This window comes from Lactuca sativa, chromosome 1, assembly GCF_002870075.4.
Source record: "Lactuca sativa cultivar Salinas chromosome 1, Lsat_Salinas_v11, whole genome shotgun sequence".
Taxonomy (NCBI): domain Eukaryota; kingdom Viridiplantae; phylum Streptophyta; class Magnoliopsida; order Asterales; family Asteraceae; genus Lactuca; species Lactuca sativa.
The window spans coordinates 108,323,426-108,341,670 of NC_056623.2; positions in this window are offsets into that span (position 1 = coordinate 108,323,426).

Sequence of the window (18,245 nt, forward strand, 5' to 3'; positions counted from 1 at the left end):
GTTCATGATACCTTCAACGTGTCTCAGTTGAGGAAGTGTATAGCCGACGATTCGGCGGTGGTGCCGCCGGAGGATATTCAGGTGGATGTGAGCCTGAATTACGCTGAGAGACCAATCGCGATCCGGGATCAGAAGATCAAGGTTATGAGGAATAAGGAGGTGCCCCTAGTTCAGGTCCAGTGGTAACATCGGAGAGGGTCCAAGCTGACTTGGCAGCCGGAGTTGGAGATGCGGGAGCAGCATCTAGAGTTGTTTGTGGAGCAAGACTTCGAGGGGGAAGTCTGATTCTAGTGAGGGAGAATTGTAACATCCGGATTTCCAGGTAATATGTTTGATCATTTTTTTTGAGAAAAAGAGAGGGACTCGACGAATTGAGGCGTAGACTCGTCGAGTAGGACCGCGATTGCTGACTAGATTAATGATAGCACTCGACGAGTCCGCATTGTGGACTGAAACCCTAAATCCCCGGGTTTGTACCCTATTTAAAGGCCCTTATGGCCTTCATCTGCGGCCATTGCACCCCTGAGAAACCCTAGAGAGCAGAGAGAACGTTTGTAGTGCAAGAGGAGGGCTAATTCATTATTTCTTGTGTATTTTAGCAAGAAGAAAGGAGGTAGGACAAGCCAGGCGAGTTGGGGAGCTTGGATCTACTTCCATTTGATCAGAGGAAGCTGTTGGAGGTATCAATATGTGCTTATTCTCGAGATTATGATGTTAAGTCGAATCTAAGGTTTCTATATGCATTATTTTGGCTTGAATCTGGAGTGGATGAGGTGCCAAGGTGAAATGATTCTTAGATCTGGACCTCTTGAGGTCCAGAGAGTCTCTATAGTTGTGCTTTATGCCATCCCTTTAGAGTTTTGAACCTAGGTTGCCATTTTAGTAATTATTTCACCAAAAGAAGCCTTAGGTATACCGTAGTTTCAATTTTTCCGCTACCTAGTTTAGAGTGTATTTGATGCGTAAAAATCTAACAGTGATATCAAAGTCATTGGTTCATGATTACATTCCCCCTAGATCCATATTTTCTATAAATTCATGATTACATTCCCCCTAGATCCATATTTTCTAGACTTGACTCTTTGCATTTTTCTTTCACTCTCTAGACCCCTTTCATGCATACGCTAATTCAAATTCTGAAAAAATCAAAAATAAATACCAAGTAATAAAAAAAAACATCAAAACAAAAATCCTAAATTATCCCTAAATACTAGAAGTTTAGAAAGAAAAAGAAAAGTAAACTCCAATGGCGGGTTGCCTCCCGCAACGCTTCTTTTTGTGCGAGTCTTTAACTGGATTCCCAACTTAATAAACTTCCAATAAACTCAATGCCAATCCATCCGTTGCATTGAATATTTTCTTTGGACCAAATTGTAAACTTTGGCTCTTTGCTTCAAAAATTGCCCAAACGAGGTTTAATTCATGTAACCCAAGAATCTTGACAAAGGTTGGAACCGGTTGGATACCAATCGAAAATGGATTGCGCCTCAGAACTTTCTCCAAATTTGGAATCTTCACCCCATGCTTCGAAACAAAATTGGCCTTGATTCTCCTTAAAATTGAATGTAGGATCGATTCCTTAGCTTCCCACGCTCCAGTAGCACCTTTAGTCGACAATTGGCCTCCAAGGGTTCATCCATACGCTAGGGTATCAGGAAGGAATTCCCTTTATATAGATTTTCACAAAACATAAGTCACTCGTTGTGTCCAGTGACCAACTCGGCGAGTATGTCACTTAAAACCTATGCACGACAAGTCAGTGTCCATAACCACGAAAGTTCCACGTGACTCGTCGATTTGACGCCAAACTTCTCAAGTCCGTTTGGAATCAGCACTTTCTCAAAACATGAAACTTGTCTGAAATTGTGTCTAGTTTTCTGAAAATTTTGAATCTCGTCAATTGGAGTTACGGTTCATGAGATATGGCCAAAACACTGACGAGGGGTCAAGCTGTTTGGCAAGATCCTTCTTTCTTCAAAATCAAAGATCCAAGCTTCCAATCGCTAGTTCTACTCCCTTTTCCATTTGAGCATGTCATTTTTGCTGAAAAATGAAATTCGAAACTAATTAAGCACCTTTTTTCATTAAATGAGACAAAAACAACAGAAAAGTATTAAGATACTGCATGAATTTTATAACTAAATATGCCCATATCATAAACTTAAATTTTAAAACACTCCCATATATTTTTACTATCATGAATAGAAGTCTCAATAAAAAGGAAGCCAATTTCTCATGGGTTAAAAGGCGATTAGTGTTTGTATACCTAATCTAGGCCCAAATGCCAAGGACAAAGGAAGGCTTAATCTGATACATGTTATGATAGCTATTTGTTTCCATAACAAGAAAGGACTAAGAAAAACGTACATGCCCAGAATATGTATTTGAGGTGAAAGAACCAAAACATGAAGAAGATAAATTTGATCATGGATCACGAGCCTTTACAACTTTCCATAGGATCAAAAGACAACTAGTTCTCCCATGTTTGGTGTTCAATCAAGTATATGGATTCATAATGTCATTAGAGCATTACTTTTAAACCGTGAGTATTTTACTAAGGATTTATGTGAAAACCCGAAATTTCCATTCTGAACAAACCATATCAAGCCAATAGAAGTTAGAACAGCTACAGTGAAATTCCAGACTTCGGGTATAAGTTTGGCAGTTTTTCAGGATTTACACTTAAGGATATATCAGGAGAGTGGATGCACTAGGGTTTTGTGCAACACTGTTATTCCAGGATATTAGAGTTCATTCCGGGAATAAAAATATTTTCTTCCAAAAATCCCAGGACTATATATAGAAATCTGTACCAAAATAACTCATTAGTTACATTTCCAATTAGAGAAAAGCCATAATTCTCTCTCACGGATCTTCGGGTTTTTATCCCAAATTGTGAGTACTTTGATGTAGTTGTATTATATAGCTTAGATTATGTTTTATAACCTCAAAATCGAATCAAAACCCCAAGATTTGGGAGCTTACCGCCCAAGAACACTTGGGGAGTAAACTCGATTTTAAGGGCCAAAAGTGTCCCAATGTCCCTCAGAGCCTTGGAACTCAACCTAGGGACTACCATTACATGTTAAGACCACCAAAACAATTAAGAATCAAGGGTGAAAGTGAGTTCACGGCCAAGGAAGTTCTTGGGTCGTGAACTCCATTTTCAAGTGCCAAAATGCCTTAAAAACCCTCCTTAAGCTAAGAGAATAATTTGGGCATGTACCTAAATGAGTTTAGGACTAGCTAAAACACTTAGAATACCAAGAGTAAGGTGTTCATGGCCCAAAAGGTTCTAGGGCCATGAACTCCATAAAATGGTCAAAGCCTAGTTTAGTTCCTGGTTAATTTAGGGACTTGAAAACACCATAAACATCCTCCCAAGGGAGATTACGGCCGTAATCTCCAAGGGATATGGTCCCAGAGCCGTAAACTCCTAAAGGAGTTATATTATGCGCTAAACTCTTCCATAGACCAAGCCATTAAGTAGAAATGCTTATTAGGGCCTTATAGAGCATCAAACATCAAATGGTAACCTAAGTATGAGCTTACGGCCGTAAACTCATTAGTTTACGACCGTAAACTCATTTGGTAGTGTCATTAGGGTCGTGAACTCCCTTATGGAGTTTTCCTTGAGCCCTACACACAATAGCTTCCCCTACAAATACTTAGATGCAATCCTAGAGGCTAGTAACACTTGATAAAGGTGTTTAGCATGTCCTAGGGTTTCTTGACTTGTTTATTAGTTGTTTAAAGACTAATTTGTTACATATATGTGAAATTATATGTTAACTTGGATCATAGAGTGTGTTCAAGACTTCACTTGACACCTAGCGGTCCTACCTCTTCAGTTCATCTGTATCACCCACAACAGGTGAGTTCATACGCCTTAATCAATGTTTTAACTATTTTTAAATGTTTTATGGGGGGGATACAAGTAGAATCATGCTACTTATTATATCAATCACATGTGATTAGTAAGCAGCATTCAAATGATTTACTACTCATTAGCCGTTTTACCAAACGATTTCCTTCAAATGACTTTCATACACACTTTATATGTTTAAAACTCCTTATTACATTGTACATTTTACTCTGTATATTACATTTCAAACTTATTTACAATTGTGTTTCAAACAAATGTTTCTTTATACTAAACCGTTTTATCAAACCCATGCCTTCAAAACCCTTTTATAGATCGACATCAAGTCGATATTTTCTGAGAAAATATTTATGTTCGAAGGTTTTTATAAAACTTATTTTATGCTTTGATAGTATAAATTGCATGCCTCTATATGTATGGTTATATATGAAATGTTTAAAAGACTTAGGAAGGCTATCCACCCTATTTCCTTTTCGCGCTTGAGATGTGGTCTGGTGGGATATCAGGTACCGTCCGAAAGTCGTTTAAATATTAGTTATATATCATGTGTACATATATAGTCATAAAGGTCTTTCCAGTTCAGCCAATGCCCTTGGATAGCAAGGGTATACATCCATGATCATACGTACCAGTTATATTACTAGTAAGCTACCATATCGGTAGTTTAGGAAGATACTAGAACTATTACTAGAACGCGATATCATACAATGAGTCAGTTCATTCATGAGTCAATACTTGCTAGATAGAGAGAACATACATTACAGCTAGTACACACAACACATTACTATACAATTACAGTATTACGTTTACATAGAGATTTTGTTATAAGCATGCCTATATTTGTATAGTTATATAAGTAATGTTTAAAAGACTTAGGAAGGCTATCCACCTTGTTTCCTTTTCCTCGATTTGGATGTGGTCTGATAGGATATAGGGTACCGTCCGATGGTCGTTTAAACACTAGTTATATATCATGTATACATATATGGACATAATAGTTCCTTTCAGTCAGTTCGGTACCTTTGGGTAGCAAAGGCATACATTCATATACATTATATTACTATGAGTACATATACAACTATACTAGAGGAAGAACATATACAACTATACTAGAAAGAGAACATATACAACGATACTAGAACGAGTAGCAATACATTACATATACATAAATACGTTGACAAAATTGTGATCCTGTATAGGAGCATGACTTAAATGTCATGGCTCGAGTTGTAGCCAGAGTCTCTTGGGGGGAGAGCATGAGTTTGCGTATAGATCTATAATGGATTGACTATCCTACACCTTGCTGCTAGCTACAGCCGGACCTGTAGGTCTACGGGTGCCAAACGTCATTTCTTTTTACGACCAAACGTATGTCGTTGTTACCGGTCAATAGTATGGTGCAATTAATCACATGATACCTTAATATAAATCCGGTTTAAGGTAGTTAGTACATCAGTAGTTCCTATAATACAACACTACAGTACTAAATTAATTTCCCCTTTTCATATATTTAGTGATCATTTCACTTAAACATTAAATGTAAAAACTATATTTTGTTAATGATAGTTACACTTGGGAAAATTACACACTTTTACAAGAAACGAACATTTAGAACAGTTAAGTCTTGGTAGAAGACTACATTGAGAACAGTTAGGTATTGGTAGAAGACACCCTTATATAATAGTAGGAATCATAGGGATTTCTAGGGTTTTTCAAACATTTACAATTGTTTTACAAACATTTTCATAATTACAGTTCACATACATTTTCAATACTCACAATTCATATACAAACATTTTCTTACATACAAATTAAGACACTAAAATACTTATGATCTCACCAGCTTCAAAGCTGATACTCTCTTTCAAAATTACTTGTATCCTCAGGTCATCATAGACAGGTACATATGCAAGGTCTAGAGAAGATGGAGCTCATTCAAGACTCATCTTTCATTTTGATTTATTCTTTAGTGTCTTTTATAATTTGACAGAACACACTTGTATAATAATTATACTATTAATGCAATGGATGATGTTGTGGCTTGTTTACTACTTTACATTGTTGTGATACTGTACATGGCCTCCTCCGCCCCAGAACGTTTCCGTCGTTCTTGGTTTTGGGGTGCGGCAATTTAGTACTGATATTTTCAAGAATGTGTAGTGACTAAAATGAAGTAAGGATACTGAAACATGGAGAAGATAATTTGATCATGAATGTTAAGCCCTTGCTACTATTCATAGGATCAAAAGACAACTCTTTTTCCAAATGTTTAGCCTATGGTATTATAATTTAATTTTTTTATACTATGATTCATGAGACAGTTAAAAGAAAGTCATGAAACATATGAAACTAGTATAGTAACAATACTTCAAAGTTGATTTGAATATTTGAATAAGGTGTATTATTGTGGTGCAAATATCTGTTGAAATTAGTCTAACTAATGGATCATTTGGATTGACCACAATACGTACTGATCCAAATACATCCAAAAGGTTTGGGTGAAATGGATTTGTGGAATCATAGTCTTGGATACATAGATGAGAAGGGAACTACAAAATATCTAGCTGGATCGGATTTTGGATATCATTTGACTTGGAGTCTCATGATAAATGCAAATCCTGTGTATCAAGATACATGATGAATACATCACTGGGTGATGGGAATATCTGTTGGAATTAGTTTTGACCTAATGGACCATTCAGATTAATCACCACACATGGTAAGACCAAATTTGTATGAACATGAGTCTGCAGCCTTTAAGTTGTTTGAAGCTCTCATAAAACGAAGTTAAGAATCAACCGGGCAATAGGAAGAGACACTCATAGTGAGAATCTTAGTTCAAACTTTATCGATAATCTGATGAATTGTGAAAGAGTCTCACGAGCTATCTCCACCCAAAATACTACCACAAGGATGTTGGATTAGTGTCTATGTCCATAACTATTTTGGTATATACTTGACCCGATGGTGCATGGTCCTTTTGGGTTGCCTTCACCAAAGAAACTTGATAGGATGAATTATGGAGAGAAATGATTAAATATGATTTATTAATATATTATGTGAATAATATATTAAAGGAGAAATCATATTGTTTAATTAATATTAATAAAGAATTAATAAGAATTAAGTTTGTGGCTAAAAGACATTAATTAAACTTAAGGGACTAGAAATGTCAATTGTATGCTAGTTGAATATTGAGCTAATGGACTCCATATTAAAGGGGTGGACGAATTCTATGGGGAAACCCATTAGAAATCGTCCTAAGGCCTTTAAGGAAGGAGCCCATGGGTTGCTTAGGGCTTAAGCGTCCAAATTAGGGTTTCCTTGTTAGATAACCCTAATAGACTCACTATTTAAGGAACCCTTATGCCCCAAAAACGTGGAGAAGACTTCTTCTAGGGTTTCCACACATTTTGGGCAGCCTCCTTCTCTTGTCCTCTTCATCCTCTTGCTCTTGGTGTTTGTGAACCATTAGAGGAGTGACATTTGTGACTCTAAGCTTTCTAAAGTCAATACAAGGAGGATTTGGGATTGTTATTGCTACATAACAATCAAGGTAATAACTTAAACCCATTCTTATGTTAATATGATTACTTGTATGCTAGAACTAGGGTTTATAGTCTTGGATGAATTGCATGTACAATAGAGAAACCTAGATCCAAGCATTAGGGTTTGTATGAGCACATAGGATGTTCTTACTGCTAAAAGCCATCAGTGGTATCAGAGCCTTGATTGGTTTCTATTGTATTGATGCATATTTTATCGAAATCAGCATTGAAAATCGATTTTTTGAGCTTCTGAGTGTTTGACTCACGGAGTCACTTGGTGAACTCGCCAAGTCAGCTCTACTCGACGAGTCCAGGTCCAGACTCGAAGAGTCAAAGGGTCTGACAGCTCAGATTCGCGATTTTCTTCCTGTTTTGGCTTTGGATAATTACCATAAACATGTTTTTGTTATAAAATCCAAATTTTATCAATATTTGGTGATTATCCTTACCTAAATAGAAGATAATTGTTAAAACTTAGATAATCACTTGTTTTATTAGATAATATTTGATTATTTGTAATTTAGATTTGAATTATCTTGTATGAAAAGTTTCAATTTTCCCCTTTAGGTTTTATAGTTTAAATTTGAACTTAAAAGTTTTGTTTTGAAATTTAAATAGTTGAAACCCTAATGTTTTGAAAAGGTTTCAAAACTTTCCCTGAAGTTTTGGAATTTAAATTTTGATTAAAAGTTTAATTTTGATGTATATTTAAATTCTGAACCCTAATGTTTTGAAATGTTTCAAAACTTGCCCTCAAGTTTTGGGATTTAAAAGTTGATTAAAAGGTTTAATTTAGGAATGTTAAATTCTAAAACCCTAGTGATGTTTTCAAAAGCTCATATCACACCCTTATGGTTTTATTAATTAATTAAGGTGTATAACTAAAAGAGGTTTAATAAATCCATAAAAGTTTTGGTTTACAAATTAATTGAATTAAAAGTATAATTGTTAAATTTGACCACCTAGTATTTTAAAAGTGTAAAATACACCCTATACTATATATAACATTAAAAGTCTAACATTATATATATGTATGAGTAAAAGTCACTCTTACCGTTAGTAGGCCTCATTCACGAAGCTGGTCTATAAGGGGTGTTTAAGGAAGTTGCTTGTAAAATGGCGATTGAATGGGTATCCACTCTTACCCACCGCACTCTTGACTAGTGGAGGGTCATTAGCCGAACGGGTAGGCTAGGACAGAACTTTCCATTATAAGTATAATGAAGTACAAAAGTAAGTAAATATTTTACAAATTCCCATTCTTAGTTACTTTAGGCAAAAGTGAATTCATGCAATTCCATGAAATTACACTTTGTGCCCTTGCGAAGACGTTAGTGGAGTGTGTGTGGTTTACCGGCACACTAAATGGTTCTAAGCAAAGGTAGCAAAGAGTGACTCAATTTTTGTCATACTTCGGTGGAGCGTGTGTGGTTTACCGGCACATCGAATAGGTGACTGTAACATGTGGGGGCACCATGTAAGTTTCCATGGTTATTCACACCCGCTTTGTGATCCTCGGCATCCCAGTCACAAACTAGAGGGGCATATCGACATTTAAACATGTCGTTGAAATGTTCAGTGAATCTCAAAGGATATAGGAGTTTTCATATATTTAAAACTTAAATTTCTTTTTCGTTTTTCATGGTGGAAATTAGTGAATCGTCATTCACTTGCCTTCAAGTATTTTGCAACTAGATTACGGCATCCCTTTTCTAGATTGTAGCGTATTGTGTTGGGTCCTAGCCTTAATATCTCATTTGGGTGATTTATTAAGGACGCAATCAATCAACTAACATGAATTTATTTTTCTCCCGTTTTGTAGATGTCAAAGTTCGACAACTATGGTCTTCCTAAATCCCGTCGAACAAGCATTCCACACAAAGATGATATTCCATGATTCAAATCTAGGAACAAGAGATCATGCTTCACTTCCTCCTCCTCCTCCAACTATTCTCCCTAACCCACAAGATCGAAGAATTGTAAGGTTCAATGTCTCTAAAGCCCTATTGGAAATGAAACATGAAGATGGTAAACCCGTGTGTGCCCATGTTCTAGGAATGAAATCACACATCGATAGGTTGATTATGTTGGGTGCGTCATTCCCTGATGAGTTGGCTATAGGTTGGGTTCTACAGTCACTCCCTGAATCAGAAATGATTTGGCAAAGCAATGGAGCATATTTGTTGGGAAAGTCAACCAACCACGCTTCCGAGGACGTTCTAAGAGAACCGACCTGCGTTTGCTGCCAAGGGAAAAGGCGTTGGATACAAGTCTTCCCTAAGAGCCTGAAGAGTCCAGAAGATAGGAGAGTCAAAGAGTATGGTTGTGCTTCAAGTAAAATCCACTATCTAACTCCATTAAGTTCCTATTCGTTGATTCTTAATACATGATGTGATAAGATAGCATTTGAATGTTTTGCAGGATCAGTGAAAAGAGAGGAAGCTTGATGAAAGAGCAACATGAATCTAATCACAAAGAAACGGATCTCGATCGCATGGGTTTGAAGATTAGATTTTGAGCTTAGAAAGTTATGATAGAGTTGTTAGGAATTTTTCTTTTGACTACATAGTTTTCAGTTGATTTTGCATTGTAAGGACAAATGTTTTCCACTGCTTTTATGAATAAAATAAATTTTTTGATATGACTTATTTATTTATTTATTTATTTCCTTGCAATGAAATCATTATGAAAATTGATGTTTGCATATTTCTACAACGAATGGATAAGATTCTTAATTATGTTAATAGTGGAAATGTCAAGAATTTACCAAATAGGGAGAGTTTCTTATCGCTCAAGTGTCAATTGGACAGAAACTTGGAATCATGCAACTTGGTTGAACAATGAATGAGAAATTTCATATTTGGAAATTAGACTAACTCGTTGGCAAAGTGTCAAGTGAAAGACTATTAGTACACAAAAGTTGTGTGTTGATCAAGTCCACCACAAGGGTAACAAAGATATTCGTCATGATTTACTAAAGGATTAGTAAATATGATTATGCTTATAAGATTAAGTGTAATTCTGAATTGATTGAAAAATGTTTAAATCAATAGCATAACAAATAAGAAGAATCAAGCAGGCAGAAAGATAAAAGTTTCTCTATTCTAAGAAGAAGGGAGAGTACCTTTTATGCTTTATAATATGACTTAATGATTAAGAACCATATTTCAATTAATCCTCTAAATAAGTCTTAGTGTAAGTGTATGTATAAGAAGAGGAATCAAGAATTGAAGAAATGGTTAAATCAAGAAGTCAATCATACTTCATTCCAAAACAAGTCTTAGAGTTAAGATTGTGACATTAAGTGACAAGTCTTAGGAAGGTTTATAACATTCATCAAATGTAGAATTTGGAAACAGGCTTTCCTATTCTCACACATTTGAAATTGGAAAGTTTTGATGTCTTGGATAAGACAAAGACCAACTAGGACCAATTTTATGAAATGTTTTGTCTTGATAAAGGCTACACTAACTCTTCCATAAGTTGCAAGAATTTGATATTCTTTCACTTATGAAAATGGATTAGGAGTTGTGAAATTAGTTTGATTGAAAATGTGTTCATTTGATCTATTTCACAAAGTAAGAACCATAGGTAAACATTGTGCACATGCTAAGAGCATGGGACAAGTGTTGTAATTCAAGTAAGAAGTTGATTACCCGAAACAACAAATGATGAGTAATCGATATGGTGATAAATAAAAGGTGTTTTATTTATACTCAAAGGTTTGAGGCCATATGGGATTAGTATTATTCTTGTGTTTCACTTTGCATGTTTTGACTTCCTGAATAATTTAATTGGTTGAGAACAGTCAAATTATTCAAACGGGCCACAGTCGTTCATATGTTGGAAGTAGATATGAATGAAGACTGTCATGAATTGGTGTGTGGATTGTCTAAATAGCATTAGACATAAGCAAATGTTTGCTGCAACGTTCATGAGTTCTTATGAATATGATTTGAGCATTAGATTAAACCCTTGCTCACTTGGATCACTTCAAGGATTTGTATCACGAGTGATTGGTGAGACGATAACATCTTATATTCTTGAAACCGAGATATGTGAGTTGTATCTTGCGAGTCGGTTGCACATTGATAATATGTAAATGCACCAGTAACTTGGTGTTATAAAACATATTGTTGTGTGTGATTTGGTGAGTGAGTGCAAGCGAGCATTGAGTCAAAGTTTATCCGTTCATTTAATTCAAAGTAGGATAAAAGAGAAATCTGTGGGCCCCACGATGATTTAGTGATGGCACCTAAGTGCTTGGCCAAGCCGGGACTAATTTGATGTGTTCAAATTGTAGTCTGTTGTCAGTCGTCATAAATCTGAATTCGAGAAACAACACATAGACAGAGAGAATGATTTAGATCCATGTCTCAGTCTATACGGTATCTAGAATGGAGGAATATATGATCCTTTATCTTAAGGACACGCGTATCTGATAAGATCAGAGTTGACAGCGGCTTTGGAAAGCTACGATTGCAGATCAAGATCTGAAGTCATACGCAGAATAGTTATTAGACTTATCCAAGTGGGAGACTGTCGGGTTAGTGTCTAAGTCCATAACTATTTTGGTATGTACTTGACCCGATGGTGCATGGTCCTTTTGGGTTGCCTTCACCAAAGCAACTTGATAGGAAGAATTATGGAGAGAAAGGATTAAATATGATTTATTAATATATTATGAGAATAATATATTAAAGGAGAAATCATATTGTTTAATTAATATTAGTCAAGAATTAATAAGAATTAAGTTTGTGGCTAAAAGACATTAATTAAACTTAAGGGACTAGAAATGTCAATTGTATGATAGTTGAATATTGAGCTAATGGACTGCATATTAAAGGGGTGGACAAATTTTATGGGGAAACCCATTAGAAATCGTCCTAAGGCCTTTAAGGAAGGAGCCCATGGGTTGCTTAGGTCTTAAGCATCCAAATTAGGGTTTTCTTGTTAGATAACCCTAATAGCCTCACTATTTAAGGAACCCTTATGCCCCAAAAACTTGGACAAGACTTCTTCTAGGGTCTCCACACGTTTTAGGCAGCCTCCTTCTCTTCTCCTCTTCATCCTCTTGCTCTTGGTGTTTGTGAACCATTAGAGGAGTGACATTTGTGACTCTAAGCTTTCTAAAGTCAATACAAGGAGGATTTGGGATTGTTATTGCTACATAACAATCAAGGTAATAACTTAAGCCCATTCTTATGTTAATATGATTACTTTTATGCTAGAACTAGGGTTTATAGTCTTGGATGAATTGCATGTACAATAGAGAAACATAGATCCAAGCATTAGGGTTTGTATGAGCACATAGTATGTTCTTATTGCCAAAACCCATCAAAGGAGTGTTAGTTGGATAGAGAAACAAATCATTCATTGATTTTATACTAGATGAGTTGCATTATGCATACTAACAATTCATGGATTGTATCATGAATAGTGTTACCATAAGTCTTTCGGTATTGTACCAACTGAGAAGGTTTATGAAACGCTCTATGAAATGTGAAGCAGAATTCAGTCCTCTTTACCACATATGGTAGTCTACGATAATGAGGCTTATGCTCGTCGTGAAGCACTCCACAATATAGAACTCAAAATAGATATGTTTTATCTCGTTGTAGAATCCATCAAGCATTTTGGATAATTGTTCAACAATCCTTTTGAAAACAAAGTGTATGTTTCTCGAAGGTCAGTCTTCCAAGAGAGGGGATGATTTCCAGAGGGCTAGTAGGAGCCACATTGATCTTGATAAGATTTGAGATTCAACCAATGAAGAGCCAAAAGTTAAACCTAGCATTCAATTTGAGGTTGAAAGAGCATTTATGGAAACTAACATATTTCCACTTCTTCCTTATATATATGATAGAGGATGTTATACGCCTAGTTATATAAGAGTTTATATTACCGAGGTAAATGAGTCACTTGTATGGAGCAATCATAGTATAGCAACTATCAGAAGCTTTGGTAGGCCCTAAAGGCTACAACATGGAAGGAGGAAATGGATACGAGATTTAGTTTATGTATGTGAAAAATTGGTAGATTAAGTACTTGACCTGAACCATTAAGTGTAAGTGGGTGTTCAAGAAGAAACATTAATGGATAGGAACACACACATTATCAAACCAAGATAGGTTGTGAATGATGTGTAAGCTTCAGAAGTTCCTTATGGACTGAAACAAGCATCTCGCAATTGGAATCTTTGTTTCAGTGAGAAAAGTTCAAGGAGTTTGAATTTCGAGAAATAACGAAGAGCCATACATATGACAAAGCTAGTGTAAGTAAGTGGAATCTTTGTTTTAATGAGAATGTTCATGGAGTTTGAATTTCAAGAAACATAGATGAGCCATATATATATATATATATATATATATATATATATATATATATATATATATATATATATATATATATATATATATATATATATATGTTAGTGCAAGTGGGAGCACTGTAGTAACCTTTATTTTGTACATAGACAGTGTACGATTCATAGGAAGCTATGTTATAACTTAGCAAGTGTAAAAGTGTGGCTTGGTATCAGAATTTCTTTGCTACGATATACAAGGGAGATACAACACACGTTCACAATAAGGATCTATGGAGATAGATCAAAGTGATTCGTTGGATTAAGCCAAAGTACATGGAATGTTAAGGAAAGTCGACATGCAGAACCTGGAAAGGTTTGTGCTTAATATGGCATGGCATTAAGAGATGCTAATGTCCTAGTTCTATTATTGATCTAGAGGTTATAAGTCGTTTTCCACAAGCATCTATTATGGGATCGATCATATATGTCATCTCATGTATTGGATCTGATGACTCATATACATTGAGCATGACAAGTTGGATTAGATTACTTTGGCAAGAATCGATAAATCAAGATCAAGAATATTCTTAAGTGTCCTAGGAGGAAATTGGAATGGATCTTGACAGTATATATAAGATATCATTGTAAAGGTAACATTGATGCTAAGTTCCACACTAATAAAAACAATTATGTTCATTGTCAGAATTCATGCTTTTACTGAATGGTGAGTTATTAGCTTGGAAGAGTACCAACTAGTACACCACTGTGGATTTGATACACTTAGAGTATATTATAGTTGGTCAAATTGCAAAGAAGACAACGTAACTGAAAGAGATTCATTATTGACATCTTTGTTGAAATTCAATCATTCTGGTTCTTTTGTAGTTTCTTGTGACTATAAGGGTTAACTTACCTCGAGTATGGATCCCAAGTCACACAAGCTCTCATGAATACATACTTAGTAAGTACCAACACATTTGATAGTGATTCAAGTTGGGTTTTGAGCATTCTAACAATCCTATGGTGTACATGCAACCTTGTAAACCTTGGATCTATGTTTTCTCTAAAATACATGCAAATAAGAATTTCCAAGGATTACATCCAAACTAGCATGGCATGGGGAACTTGTATCATAAAAGTACTAGTAGAATGACATATCTTTTAGTAGTGGTTGATTCCTTGGAGTTTGAGAGCCTAGCACCAATAGTGTGGATGCCTCAAATGGAAATCACAAATCACCACAAACTTTGGAAAACTCTTGAGAGAATAATGTACACTCATGAATTGGCCACCACTGTTGTACACACACAACTAGTGCCAAATCAAGTACCAAGGACTCCTTTATATAGTGTGGAGGATTAGGGTTACATCCATGTAAACCCTAATACCCATAACTCTTCCTTTTGAAGGATCCATGGGTTAAAAGCTCCATGGACTATCCATGGACTCCCATGCATGCCAAGCCCATTCCAAATGAGTATTAGCCCACACTATATAAAATACAAGAGCCCATATTTAATTAGTCACCTTATGATCACCAAATTAATTCTAAATTAATTTATGATCAATACTAACTAAAGAATACGATTTCATATTAATATATTATAACTTATAATATATTAACAAATCATAAAAATATTATTCTTAAAAGGTTATCCAACTCGTTCGGGTGAAGTGCAACCTAAATGGACCATGCCGGGTCGGGACAAGTGCATCTCAAATATTGTTATGGACTTAGACACCTTATCCAATAGTCTCCCACTTGGATAAGCCTAATAACTATATTTGTAGATATGACTTCAGGAACCAACCGGTAATCGTAGCTCTCAAAATTATGTTGAACTATGAAGCGCCATTTTAGATAAGTGATCATATAATCCTCTCTTGTAGATATCAGCCAGATAAATACATGGAGCAATGTCTTATATATTGTCTAGCAGTTTGTTTCTTGATTTCCGATTTGTTTGACATAGAACTATAGTGAACAGATCAACTTAGTTCTGACCGGGCCCGGTACACGGGTCAACACAAAATCATCGAGGGGCCCAGATATCGCTTCTAATCCAAGAAGGAACAGATAAACTTCGACTCATATGCTTGTTCTACTACTTGTTGAATTATACACAAAGGTACGTTTTATAACATCGAGTTACCAATGCGTTTACGTACAATCAATGTATAACCAACTCATAGGCAACAAGTCATATCTCTAGGTTTGAAGACTAATATGATATTACCATCTCACGATCACTCGAGAAAAATTCCATGAAGTGATGCAAGTGAGTGTGGGTTTATTACGATACTTAGAACTTATGAGCACTCATGAATTCTGTAGCAACCATTGCTATGGCTAAACACGTTTAGTCATCCATAAACCCAATTCATAACAGTCTTAATTCATACCTACTTCCGACATATGACCGACTGTGGAAGTTTAAATAACTTAGTTATTTGAAAGAATAACCTAATTATTATGGAAGTCAAAGCATGCAAAGTGAAACACGAGAATAATTGAATCCAATATGGTCTCAACACTTATGAATATGAATAAAACACCTTTTATCCATCACCATGTTGATTACACATTATTCTGTTTCGATTTATCAACTTAACACTTGAATTAAAACAATAGTTGTCCCATGCTCCAAGCATGTACACTATGTTTTTCTAAACAATAGTCATTCCATACTCCAAGTATGCAAAATATGTTTCTCTATGATCCTTACTTTGTGACGTAGATCAATTGAACATGATTCCAATGATGCTCATTTCACAATCCCAAAATCCTTATCGTAAATGTGACAATATCAAATTCTTGTCATTTACTGTAATATGTTAGATTTTCAACTCATATGCATTGATTCTCTTGCAATGACTATGCACTAAAGTCACAAAGACCTGCCAACAGACATTACAAACTATTCCAATGGAGATTAATTCCATGGAAACGAAGTCTCACATTCAAAGTACATTCCTTTGAATATCCTTCTTACATAAAAGTTTCTAACTTTCTCATAGGTTCTTAAAATTCAACTCCCAATATGGAAAACATTTCCATATTCCTATTTTGACTATCACTTCTGAACAAGAGCTACCTCTTTTCAGAATATGTCAATATGGCCCTATCCAAAATTTAACATCATACTTTCAACTGTCCATGAGAAAGCAATCTTAGGTAAACCTCAGATTCTTCTCAACAATTTCCTAATCATTTTAGTCATATCCGTTCTATTCCTTTTTTTCCTCTTAATGCTCTAGGCATTTTTGAAAATTTAGAACGGATACGGATAGATATTGTAGCACATGTGATCAATCCTATACCCGAAGCATATGGGACACGATTCATGATGTCTTACATAAAGACATGATGCTAGATCAGTCTTTTGCTACAATATTTATATTTTCCATGTTTTCAAAAAATCAACTATGAAGAGGGATACCGTAGTCATAATTGAAATTTGAGAACGCAATATATATATATATATATATATATATATATATATATATATATATATATATATATCCCTCATGATGAACCATTCCAACATAAAATTAATATATATATTCTTGACTAAAGATGATTAAAATCTCAATCTAAACCTTTAGGGTTGAAATGAAGTATAATCTCCTCTCCCTTAATTACAACAAAACAACCTTTTTCCAATCGAAAAACTTTTGTTTTCTATAATTAACAATACTTATCATAATTGATTATGCTCCCACCGGCATAATAATGATTTAGCATAATAGTTATGCTCCCACTAGCTTTGACATATACTCAGAAATCAACTTCTAGAAATCAATACTTTATTGACTTTCATCACCAATGTTCAGACTTTTGATACGAGATGTTTCGACAAAACTTTATCTAAGCATCTCAGACTCATACATTTTTCTTAGATAGCTAACATGTGTGTCTAAACAATTATGAAGAGGGATGTCGTAATCATAATGTTTATACCGTTTTGCCATTTCTCACAAGTCCATGTTAGTGTGCCGGTTAACCACACACGCTCCACCAACGACTTTGAGAATGCAAATATCACAATTGTTATCTACTTAAAATCTACTTAGTGAAAGCGTTTCCTCACCATCATTTTCATGAATCGGAAAGAAACCTTACAAAACTTACATTTTATGGTGTATGTGTTCCTATACATATGAATTTGTCAAAACCATAATCACAGGACAGGGTTAGTGACAAACTAAAACTCATATGAATTAAACTTGTTCCATCTTGATTTCTTGCCTCTTGGCAGCACAAGGCCCCACCATTGCTTCCAAGTTGTTATTCACATAATTGAGAACTCACAGAACTCAAATACATAGACAACTTTATCAGAACCGGCACAAAAACAAGAATTATGTCAACACCATAGGTTACAAACCTCAAGTCGTGTGCTAGCGATAAACAATAGGTTTTATCCTTGATTAGTTCTTGAAACTTTCAAGACCTTTAGACTCCCACTGCCTCTTGACATATAAGTTTCCATTCCTTGACAACCAA